Below are 12,052 nucleotides of genomic sequence, written 5' to 3'. Positions count from 1 at the left end.
TAAATTGTTATTCGGCCTAACATGTTTTCTAAATTCACTGTATTTTCTTCTTTGAGTTGTAAGTTATTTAATGTTATGTCATTTCCAAATATTTGGAAAGTTTTAAGATATTTTATTGTTATTGATTTCTAATTTTATTCTGTTGGATTCAAAGAGCATATTCTATTTTTCAATCTTTTGTAATTTATTTATTTATTTATTTATTTATTTATTTATTTATTTATTTTTTGAGACAGAGTCTCACTTTGTTGTCCAGGCTAGAGTGAGTGCCGTGGCGTCAGCCTAGCTCACAGCAACCTCAAACTCCTGGGCTTGAGTGATCCTTCTGCCTCAGCCTCCCGAGTAGCTGGGACTACAGGCATGCGCCACCATGCCCAGCTAATTTTTTATATATATATCAGTTGGCCAATTAATTTCTTTCTATTTATAGTAGAGACGGGGTCTCGCTCTTGCTCAGGCTGGTTTTGAACTCCTGACCTTGAGCAATCCGCCCGCCTCGGCCTCCCAAGAGCTAGGATTACAGGCGTGAGCCACAGCGCCCGGCCTTTTGTAATTTATTGAATCATATTTTATGTTTCAGCATAGGATCTATCTTGGTAACTATTCCATGTGCACTTGAAAATAGTGTGTATTCTACAGATGCTAGGTGAGGCATTCTATAAAGATCAATTAGGTCAAGTTGGTTGATAATGTTTAAACCCTTTGTATACATATTTTTTGGTCAAGTTCTTCCATGAATTACATACAAGGGTGTTAAAATATTCAACTATGATTATAAATTTGTATGTCCATTTAATTTTTGTATTTTTCTTCTTGTGCTTGAAGCTTTTTAGTCACATACACATTTAGAATTTTTATGTCTTCATGATTATATGACCATTTATCATTAAGGAATGTCACTCTCAATTATAATAATTCTCCTTGACTTGAAGCTTATTTTGTGTAATAATATTATATCAATACCAGTTGATTTACCTTACCTTAGATTTGCTTGATCTATCTTTTTCCCGCCTTTTACTTTCAACTTATCTGGGTCTTTAAAGTGCATCTCATGCAGAAGCATCTAGTTGAATTTTGCTTGTTATTCATCTTTGCAATCTTTTTTCTTTTCTTTTAGTTGTTCAGTTCATATATATTTAATGTAATTATTAATGTGATTAGATTTAAGTCTATCATTTTGCTCTTTGTTTTCAGCTTGTCTTGTCTATTTTTTGTTTTTCATTTCCTCCTTTCCTGTCTTTATTTTGGTTAATAAAATATTTTTCATATTCTGTTTTAATTTATCTACCAGTTTTAAAGTTATATATCTGTGTGTTTTTTATTTTTTAGTGGTTAGTCTAGGGCAACATTCTTCAAATGAACTTCTTCAGTGATGGAATCGTTCTATGTGCTTTTCCAATATGGTAGCTACTAGCTGCAGGTAGCTACTTAAACCTGTGGCTAGGACAACTCAGGAACTGAAGTTTACATTTTATTTCTTTTTAGTTAATTTAAGTTTACATTTAGTCACTTGTGGCTAGTGACTACCATATTGGACTGCACAATCTTATCAGTCTATTTAGAGTTAATATTGTACCACTTTGTGTAAAACCTAAGAACCTTACAATAGTACAATTTTATTAACTCTCTGTCCTTTTTATTATTTTTGTCACATATTTTAATTCTACATGAGTTAAAAGCCTACAATATATTTGTCTTTAAATAGTCTGTTGTCTTTTTTAAAAATTATGAGAGGAAGGGAAAAAGAAAGTTCTTTATACATTTATTTATCATTTCTGGTAATTCAGGTTTCCTTCTGCTATCATTTCCCATCATCCTAAAAAATTCTTCTATTAGTATTTCTTACAGTTTACAATGAATTCTCCCAGAATTCACTTATCTAAAAATGTCTTTTTTGTTCTCATTTTTGAAAGATATTTTTACTACATATAGAATTCTGGATTGACAACTTCATTCCATTTTTGGTCTTCATTATTTATAATGAGAAGTCATTACATAGTTTATTTATAAACTACATTATATTTATAAACTACATTATTATAAACTACATAGTTTATTTATAAACTACATTATTTATAATGAGAAGTGATTACATAGTTTTACATTTACATTTACATTCTATTCATAGTATGTAATTGACTTCTTTCTCTGTTTTTAACATTTTATCTTTGAATTTTAGTCTTTTAAACTATGATGTAGCTGTGTGTATGTGTGTGTGTGTTTTATTTATTCTGCTTGAGGTTTGTTGATTCTTCAATCAGTAGGCTGATATTATCCACCAAATTAGAGGAATTTTTCAGCCATTATTTCTTCATATTCTACCTCATTTTTTCTTTCTTTTAACCTACTAGAACTCTAATTTTATATGTATATACACACACACACACACGTACAAACTAGTTACTTAGTGTTTTTCCAGAGGTCACTGAAGCTCTGTTCATAATTTTTTTCAATCTTTTCCTACAATTTAAATTGGATAGTTTTTATTGATCTCTCTTAGAGTTAACTGACCCATCCTTTTGCCATCTCTAGCCTGCTCCAACCATCTAGTGAATTTTATAATTCAAATATTTACTTTTTATGTTTAATATATACATTTGATTAATTTCTTTGCTGAAATTCTTCATCTGTTTATGCAATATATTCATCTTTCCCCATGCATCCTTAAATATATTTATAATAGCTGTTTTAAGAACCTCATCTGGTAATTCCAACATCAGGTTATCTTGGATTCTGCTTCTATCGACTATGTCTTTTCTTGATTATGGGTCACATTTTCCTACTTCTTCACATGGTCCAATATTTTTTAAATTATTGCTAATATTGTTATAATGGAATTATAGAGAGTCTGGATCCAGACTATCTTATCTTCTTTTAAAAGGTGTTGAGGTTTATTCTATCAGGCTATTAACTTATTGTAAAATCCTCTTGATCTTGCTAGACTTTATTACTTATTAAGACAGTTCTATTTCAATCTTGTCCTTAGTCCTGAGGCATGGCCCTTTCTCTGGGGCATAGTACTTATTCCTAAGATGTGGCCTCTTTGGAGTTTCAGTTGAATGCATACGGTGCTTAATAAAGGCTCTTCGCTGTGGCTGGGCCAATATTTCAGTGTTTTCAGCACTGCACAGCCTGTGACATCTTGGCCCAGCTCTTTTACTGACAGCAGCCATTCTCTGCTAGACCTCATGAAGTCCCATCCTGCACGCGGGCTGCAGGCAACCCCTGTGAAGTCGTCTTTGTCCTGCACAACTCCTTCCTTTCTGGTACCCTCCCTGACAAATTCCAGGAATGACAGCCACTCTAAACTTTTATCCGGATCTCTGTAGTTCAGCAACACTGCAATGTTTCCTTGGATTCTGCTTCCTTTTAGTCCCGTTGGTGTCCCCAGGGAGAAAGCTGAAGAGGATGTGCAGCTTACTTTGTGTTTCCTTTCTCCCAAGGATCACAGTCCTGCAGTGTTTGTTGTTGAATGCCTGGACTAAATTACTTCATGTATTTCTAGTTGTTTTTAATGGGAGGACAAGTCCAGCACCAGCCTCTCTGTACAACCAGAAGTGGGTGTTCTCATATGTATGTTTTTGTATAACATGTATAATAAAATACTAAAACACACAATCACATTTTTCCTTTTTTATTTAAAGATCTTTCTTTCATTTCTATGTCAGGCCACTGTTCATGATGATTACTACGTATTCATAGTCTAATAATCAGTATGTTGAAATTCATTTAAATTATTATAATTAACATTTTTAAATTTTCATGATTAATAATTATCATGAATATATATCTGGAAGACTCATTACAGTGTTTATCAAACATTTAAAAGACATTTTTCTAGAGTTTAACACAAAATTTGGGTAGAACAAAGTATATTGTAATATGCTTCTAGTTTTAAAAGTGGGATACAGTAAAATTATAAGACAATAAAATATCTCTACAAACTTTATTCACTGGCACAAAACTTAACTTGTAATTTTCTTTGAAACAACAAAAATAACTTTTTTCACTGGTTATAATTTAACTGGCACATCAAAGAAAATGCCAGAAATAAACTTGCCCAACACTGTATTTCTAAGAAATTTGATATAAATCATCAACTGCACCATAATTTATATGTTTTACTTTATTGTTTAACAAAGCATCTCAAAGCAATATAAATGATAATGCTGTTTATATACATTGATCAACAATAAGGCCTGTTGAATCAGTAGCTTGCTTGAGAATAGGTCTTCAAGTATGTGGAGCTCAAGCTCTGGCCCCACATTCTGAAGACCCAGAGAATGTGTAATAAACAACCTGGCAAATGCTCAACTTCTCATTCTGGCTTCTCCTTTGTAAAATAAGGGTTTGGTCTAGCATGTCTTCGAACAGACTCATCCTTTCTGTGTTCTTCTTTTTACTTTCTGGCCCATCTTCTTATTATAATACTGTATTTTTGTCTTTTATCTTAAAACATTTATTTCACACTTTTATTTTCATCTGAAAGTAATGATGGGCATATTTCTAGGTGATTATAACGATCTTCCAATAATTATAAATGGGAATGAAAAACAAACATGCAGCTAAATGCCAGGTAATTTTAAAACTCAAAATATAACAATCACCCCATAAATATAATACATTGAGTCTGTGATTGCTATTATGAAAATAGACTAAAACTAAGAGAAATAGCCTGTGCATTTACATGGAAATATAGATGCTGGAATGATATCACTGCCTGCCATCAGTTATCTCAAACTGAGTCCAAGTTTTTAAAGTCATTTCCTAACTAATATGAACAAGCACAGGTGTTTCCTGATTTCAGTTGTTCGGACTCTTGAAATGAGTAACTCGGGGAAATGTGTAAAATTCCTTTGTTGGCTTCCTTTCTCCTGCAGCAAGCCCAAGTTTCATCTTAGTACTCAATGTGATTTTGTACTTCCACACCCATTTCACCCGTGAGCTTATCTTTTTCCTTTCCTTTTGTCATACTCACCAGAGCTCTCTTTTGTCCTTCTTGTTACTTGTGTATTTTTCTAGTGTTCCTCCATATTCCAAATCTCAGTTTTAGCGATTACATTTGGACCAAGAGAATGTGTCAGAAACTGCCTCTGATTGGAAGGATGTCTGCAGGCGGCAGGGTTGAGCCCCCTGCATGGCTGTGGGTCTGCGCCTGGTCTTCCTCCTCCCAGAGGGGCATGTGGCCATGAACATGAGGGAGCAAGGAAGAGGCAGGTGAAGGGAGGGTGAGCAGCAGGGTGAGGCAGAACTAATAACATTTATTAAATGCTGTAGGGTTTTGCCATGTGCTTTAAATTTGGCTTCTCATTTAATTCTGTGCAATTGTATGATTTGTCCAAGGTCATCTAGCAATTTTGGAGATGGAAACCGAAGTCTTCGAATGCTATTTTCTGCTATGCCTGGGGTTAAACAAGAGTACAGAAGAATCACCTGGGCTTGTTAAGCATTGTCAAAAATGCCAATTGTCTGAGAACAGTGGCTCACACCTGTAATCCTAGCACCTTGGGAGATAGAGCTGGGAGGATCACATGAGGTCAGGAGTTTGAGACCACACTGAGCAACATAGTAAGAACCCATCTTTATAAAATATAGAAATATTAGGTGGACATAGTGGCACATGCCTGTAGTCCCAGCTACTTGGGAGACTGAAGCAGGAGGATTGCTTGAGCCCAGGAGTTTGAGGTTGCAATGAGCTGTGATGATGCCACTGAACTCCAACCTGGGCAACAGAGTGAGATTCTGTCTCAAAAATAAAAACAAAAAAAGCCAATTTCTGGGCCACCTAACTCCCTGTGCCCTCCTCTAAGGTCATGGTTGGAAGGTCTGAATTGCCTTGCTATCACTAGCTGGCTTCTAGAGCTAAAATTATGTTGACTGCATAGTGGGATTTCATTGAATTAGTATTGAAAAGAAGTAGTACCTTGATTTACCTATGTTGCTCTTCCAGTATCTAGAATAAACATTTGCTAACTTGCTGTGTTCAAAACAAATGCCTCAATTAAGAGTTCTAAAGGCCAGGCGTGGTGGCTCACATCTGTAATCCTAGCACTCTGGGAGGCTGAGGCGGGTGGATTGCTCGAGGTCAGGAGTTCAAAACCAGCCTGAGCAAGACCCCATCTCTACTAAAAATAGAAAGAAATTAATTGGCCAACTAAAAATATATATACAAAAAATTAGCCGGGCATGGTGGCACATGCCTGTAGTCCCAGTTACTCGGGAGGCTGAGGCAGGAGGATTGCTTGAGCCCAGGAGATTGAGGTTGCTGTGAGCTAGGCTGATGTCAGGGCACTCACTCTAGCCTGGGCAACAGAGTGAGACTCTGTCTCAAAAAAAAAAAAAAAAAAAAGAGTTCTAAAAGTGGGGAGGGGAGCAGGGAATTTGGGAGATTTTAATGTAGAAATATGTCTTGGCCAGTTTTGCAAAAAGTAAAATTTTTCCTTGCATGAGAAAGATGATTGGAGTTCATGTGAAAATTTTACACTTTACCAAGATTTCAAGGACAAAAGGTCTTCTTATACCTTCTTATTATGAACTATAAGCTTTTAGGAACAGGAGCCAAACTGCTTTTTTATTGCCAAGACCAGAAAACTTTTCAAGCTTCACCGGAATGACAACAGGAAATGATTAAAATTTGAAAGGGTTAAAGTCAACCTTTTAAAAATATAATATTAGCTGAAAAACCTTGCTAAAACTTTCATTACAGAAAAATCAAAAAATACAGATAAACAAAAAGAAGAAAAAGCCACCCACAATAATAAACATTTATGAAGTTGCTTACTATATGCCAGGCACTCTTTCAAGTGTTTTACATATAATAACTTTTATAAAAGTCACAGCAAACAACTTTATAGATAAGAAGACTGAGTCACAGGAAGGGTAGGTAGAGACTAAGTTCATACAGTTAATATGGGGCAGAAACAGGATTTTGGGCAGGGACGGTCTGGCTCCAGAATTGCTGTTTTCTACACTACATGGACTCTAATCTATGACCTGCGACAACCACTGTTAACATCCTTCCAAATTTATACACATACACAACATACACATGCACATTTTACACCAAATAAGATCCTGCTGGAATTATAGTTTGATAGTCTGCTTTTTTCGCTAACAATTATATTGTGAAAATCTATAATGGCAATTATAGTAATTGGTTAATGGTTATATCCTGGTAAAATACTTTATTTATTTATTTATGAGACAGACTCTCACTCTGTTGCCCAGGCTAGAGTACTGTGGTGTCAGCCTAGCTCACAGCAACCTCAAACTCCTGGGCTCAAGCAATCCTTCTGCCTCAGCCTCCTGAGTAGCTGGGACTACAGGCACATGCCACTATGCCCGGCTAATTATATATATATATATTTTTTAGTTGTCCAGCTAATTTCTTTCTATTTTTTTAGTAGAGACGGGGGGGTCTCACTCTTGCTCAGGCTGGTCTTGAACTCCTGAGCTCAAACGATCCGCCCGCCTTGGTCTCCCAGCGTGCTAGGAATACAGGTGTGAGCCACCACTCCTGGCCAAAATACTCAATTTAAAGTGAAGATCTCCCTCCCCCCAATAGCTATGAAAAAACATAGCCAAGAAGGCCTGAGTGATTGTAATATTTAAGATAACTTGAATTGACAAAAAACATTTTGTGTATTAAATTTCATCATTATAAAACTATTCAATTCAAAGACTGAAAGAGGGTGTAGAGGTTTTTATAAATGACCTAAAGACAATTCCAGAGGACTTTGAGAAATCCACGTATGATGCCCAATGACCAGAATAGAATCACTGATTGAATGGTCACTGAGTGAACCAGAGAATGCCATCAAGACTTGGGGAATGCCCAACAAAGGGTGAGGAGAAAGATGCTGTTAGAATAGAATAGTCATATTCCTTTCACAGGTTTCTTCCACAAGCCTTACAATCTAAAGCCTTGTAGTTAATAACCCCTTGGCTTGTTAATGGGCCAGAACCAAACGAGAAAGGTTAATGGAACAACCTGACCATTAGCGATACTAATAATAGGGTTAGAGAAAATGATTACTATTTGAAACCATATTCACATACATCTATAACTAATGCTGTTTCAAAATGTCAAGAAAAAATATTTAAAATGAGGAGTGATAGCAGGATCTGCATTCAGAATTTAAAAATGTTAAACTATTTTAGTTTGGAAAGGTATTTTTTCCTTCATTTGCTGATGTGCTACTTTAAGTCGTTATTACAGAAGTGGATACAAAAACATGTTTGAGGTGACTACATACAATCAGTTTTGGCTCCCCTAAACTATTTATCTCTTTCTTTTTATTGTATATAGAGTATTTTTTTAATCCACAAAACTATAATTGGTCTTTTATAAATCTGTTTCTTAACAGTATGGCTGTTCCATACTACTGTTAGAAAGGCACTAAAGTAATGTAAAAGATTTCAAATAAAAATATTCTGAGTGGATTCAAGTAGGTGAGTTATGTCCAAAAATAAATTAGCCATGGGCGAGATTTGTGTTTGATCTCTTTAGGCACATAGAATATTTACCCTCACTTGATTTTCCTGTTAGAAAACAGTGGCAGAGATGTTTTATGTATGGAGTCGTTGCTGTTGATCGCCAGGCTATGTCTTGGCAATTGTCAGCACAAAGTGTTACTAACTTGACTGCTTTTTACGGGGGCATTACTTTTATGCCTGCTCCTCTGTTCTGATCTCAGTCCCTGGACTCTGTCTTACTTAAGTGCATTTTTGAGGCAAATAGTAATTTAAGGCCCTTCTTTTGAAGCAGCCCGAGGAAGGAGGAGAAGCCCTGCCCATCTACTGGATCTGCCTGCCCTCTCAGGAGGGTTCCCTCTTGGACTTCCTTTCCTCTCCCATTATGAGCTGTTCAGCCACTGACACCCTAATGGACTGGTGTGCCAGGAAGTCAGGACCCTTTGGGTAACTGAAGTCCTTACTACTCTGATCTCATCCCCCCACCCCCTCACTATGCCTCTGTTTTTCCCTCTAAGTCAGTGAAGATCTTCCTTTTATCCATTGTGAAGTCCAGAAACTTCACAATGATGTATCTAGGTGCTTGGTTTTGTTTACTCACCCTGCCTAATATACTGCATCCTTTTCAATATGAGCCTAGTGTCTTTCTTCTGTTCTGGGAAATGTTACCCTATCTGTGAAATATCTTACCTTTTTTGCTCCTTTTGGGTAAGTAGGACATGGTGACCCCCTTATTTGGATGTACCTTTGCATATGTAGAAACAGATATGGAATGGCACTGGTAGGGCCCCTGCCCTGCATACCACTCTCTCCTCTCCGCTGAGAATGTCCCTCTTCTTTCCCCTTGTTCTCAGTGGACAGCGGTAGTTTTCAATCCTGCTATGCATTAGGATCATTCTGGGATGGGGCTTAGGTGTGCATTTTTCAAAAAATGGGTCAAATCTCAGCTCTATCATGTATTAACTATGTGATCCAATTCACTTAACCTTTCTGACCCTGGGTTTCCTTATTGGTGAAATAGAGATACTAATAATGCTTACTTCATATGGCTGGCATGAGGATCAAATGAATAATATTCATCAAGCACCTTGTTACAATGCGTGGATGCTCAATAAATTATAATATGGAAGCCAAGGTAACAGCTGAAGTGTACCACGTACCCAGCAATATATCAGTTGATTTATGTGAATTATTTTATCTTCAGAGCCCTTTAAAGTAAGTCTGTTTATTATTTGTGTAATGTTCTAAGAACTGTTTTCTTTACCTGTGTTGTACTCCTATCTTTATCCTTGGGTATACATATTTTATCTACTTATTAGCATATGTATATTTCTTATCTTGTTTTTAAATGTTATTTACTATTGTTTTTCTATGTTGTTTATTATACATAATTTTAATAAATACATAATATTCCATTTAGTTGCTATTCTATAATTTATTTAACCATTTGATTATGGCTGGACATCTTCAGGGATAGAACCTATTTTACTTTGAAGCTCTTCATGTATATGGGGTCAATTTGCCCTCCAAAGGCTGTGCTATTTTATTGTAACATGGGGTAATTTTTGACCTGGCTATGTTATTCTCTAAATTCTCTAATTCTATTTAATGGAATGGGGGTTGCATGAAATGTTCCTTAAGAAATTAGAAAAATGGCAGTAAATGGCAGTGATTCAGTCAGTCAAGCAACCAATCAATTAAAAAAGCATTTAGATAATGGACTAGGAATTGTATATAAGAGAACTCCAAAGTTATAGTGTGACTAAGAAACAGTAACAGTGACAGCAGAAAAAAAAAAGCCTCTCTAGTCTATAAGAGGACCTAGAATACGGATTTTAAAGCAGTCAATTCAGATCTCTCTACACTGCAATAGCTGCATTACCCACAAGCCTCTAGTGAGCAGGGTGGGATGTGTGGAGAGAGGGGGCTTCTTGCTCCTTTGTCTTCCTTAAAAGTCAGGGTCAGTCCCGGATAAAAGTTTCACATAGGAGAGGTTTGCATTGGCAGCCAGTACAGCCTCGTACTGTGTGCTGTCTACTACCTGTTGTGTCCCCTGAAAGCCACCTCATGTCACATGACATAAGCTGGAGCCGATCAAGATGCTGGTAGAGACAATCCTTGTTCTGCCAGGGCTGTGAAGCTGGAAAGCTGGGAAGCTGGGGCTGCTGGTGCCCATCTTCCCAGCTGTAAGGGGCAGCCAGTTGCAGGAAGAGAAAATGAGGAACAAAGAGGAGAAAGCAAAATCAACAGATGATGAGGGGGGAAAGAAGGAGAGAAAAAGTATGTGAGTGTGACATTGAGAAAATAGCCTAATACCATAGGGAGCCTGTACTTTGCCTTTGCACGAGACATTTTGAGATTCAAATGTCTCACTTTACATGTGTGACTTCCACCAGACAATTTTGGACAACAGGCCGAGAGCCATGCCACACACATCGAGGTTTCTTTTTGAACTAAGGCCCATGCCTTTTCCTGTGTCTTGGATGGCATTCCCTCTTGCATTCTCAGAACCATATACGGTCTCTCTCCTGGGGGTTGCTCACCTGTGCTAAACGAACCCTCTTTCTGGTGATTCCATCTTCCTCAGCTCTCGCTCTCCTTCCCATCCCAGCCAAACCTCTTGAGAGAGTGTCTATACTTATTCTCTCTACTGCTTTAGTTTCCACCCTAAACTACTCCAACAGGCTTCCACCCCCACCCCACTATTGAAACTGCCCGAAGATTACTAAGGACCTGTCCATTGCCAACTGCACCTGGCATTCATTCGTTAGTTCTTGCCTACTTAATCTCTCAGCATCATTTGACTTAGCTGATGATTCCTCTCTACTTGAAAACTTTTTGGTTGGTTTCCACAATACCTGGATTTTTCTCTTATCTCCCTGGCTGCTGCCTCCCAATCCCCTTGCCTGCTTCTCCTCCACCCATAAATGCTGGAGTTGCTGGAGGGCTCTCTCCTAGGTCTTCTTCTCAAGCTACACTCCCCTCCTATCTTTTCCCACAGCAGGGGCTCAGCCACTCTTCTAGCTTTGATTACTCTCTGTACACCAATGGCTACTAAATTTGTGTCTTTAGCTCAGATGGCCCCTCTGAGTGTCACAATCACATAGCCAATTGCCTATTTTAGATTTCCACTTATATGTGTTAAAGGTGTATCAAACTTGACAAGTTTTGAACTCGTCATCCACCTCCACAAATCTCCTTTTCCCATGGTTCTTAACTCCCTAATGGCTCCCCAATCCACACAGTTGCTCACCCAGATTCTGCCAGTCATCCTTGATCTTTCCTCTTCCTCATTCCCTCCAATCCATCACCAAGACCTGCCAATTCTGCCTCCTAAACACTGCTCAAATTAACCTCCTTATCTTCATCTCCATCAACCCCCAAGTCTCAGCCACCATCTTCTCTCCTCTGGACTTTGGCAACACCCTCTTAACTGGTCTCCCTACACTCATGTTGTTCCTCCCATCCATTCTCTGTATAGCTCCAGAGAGAGATTTTAAAACACAAATGTCATGGTGTCCTGGCTCTGCCTAACAACCTTTAGAAGCTTCCAGTAGCCCCTAGATAGTAACAAAAGACT

The sequence above is a fragment of the Microcebus murinus genome, chromosome 6 (assembly GCF_040939455.1).
Source record: "Microcebus murinus isolate Inina chromosome 6, M.murinus_Inina_mat1.0, whole genome shotgun sequence".
NCBI lineage: Eukaryota > Metazoa > Chordata > Mammalia > Primates > Cheirogaleidae > Microcebus > Microcebus murinus.
The sequence above is the reverse complement of the archived record's forward strand: the minus strand, read 5'-3'. Positions refer to the sequence as shown.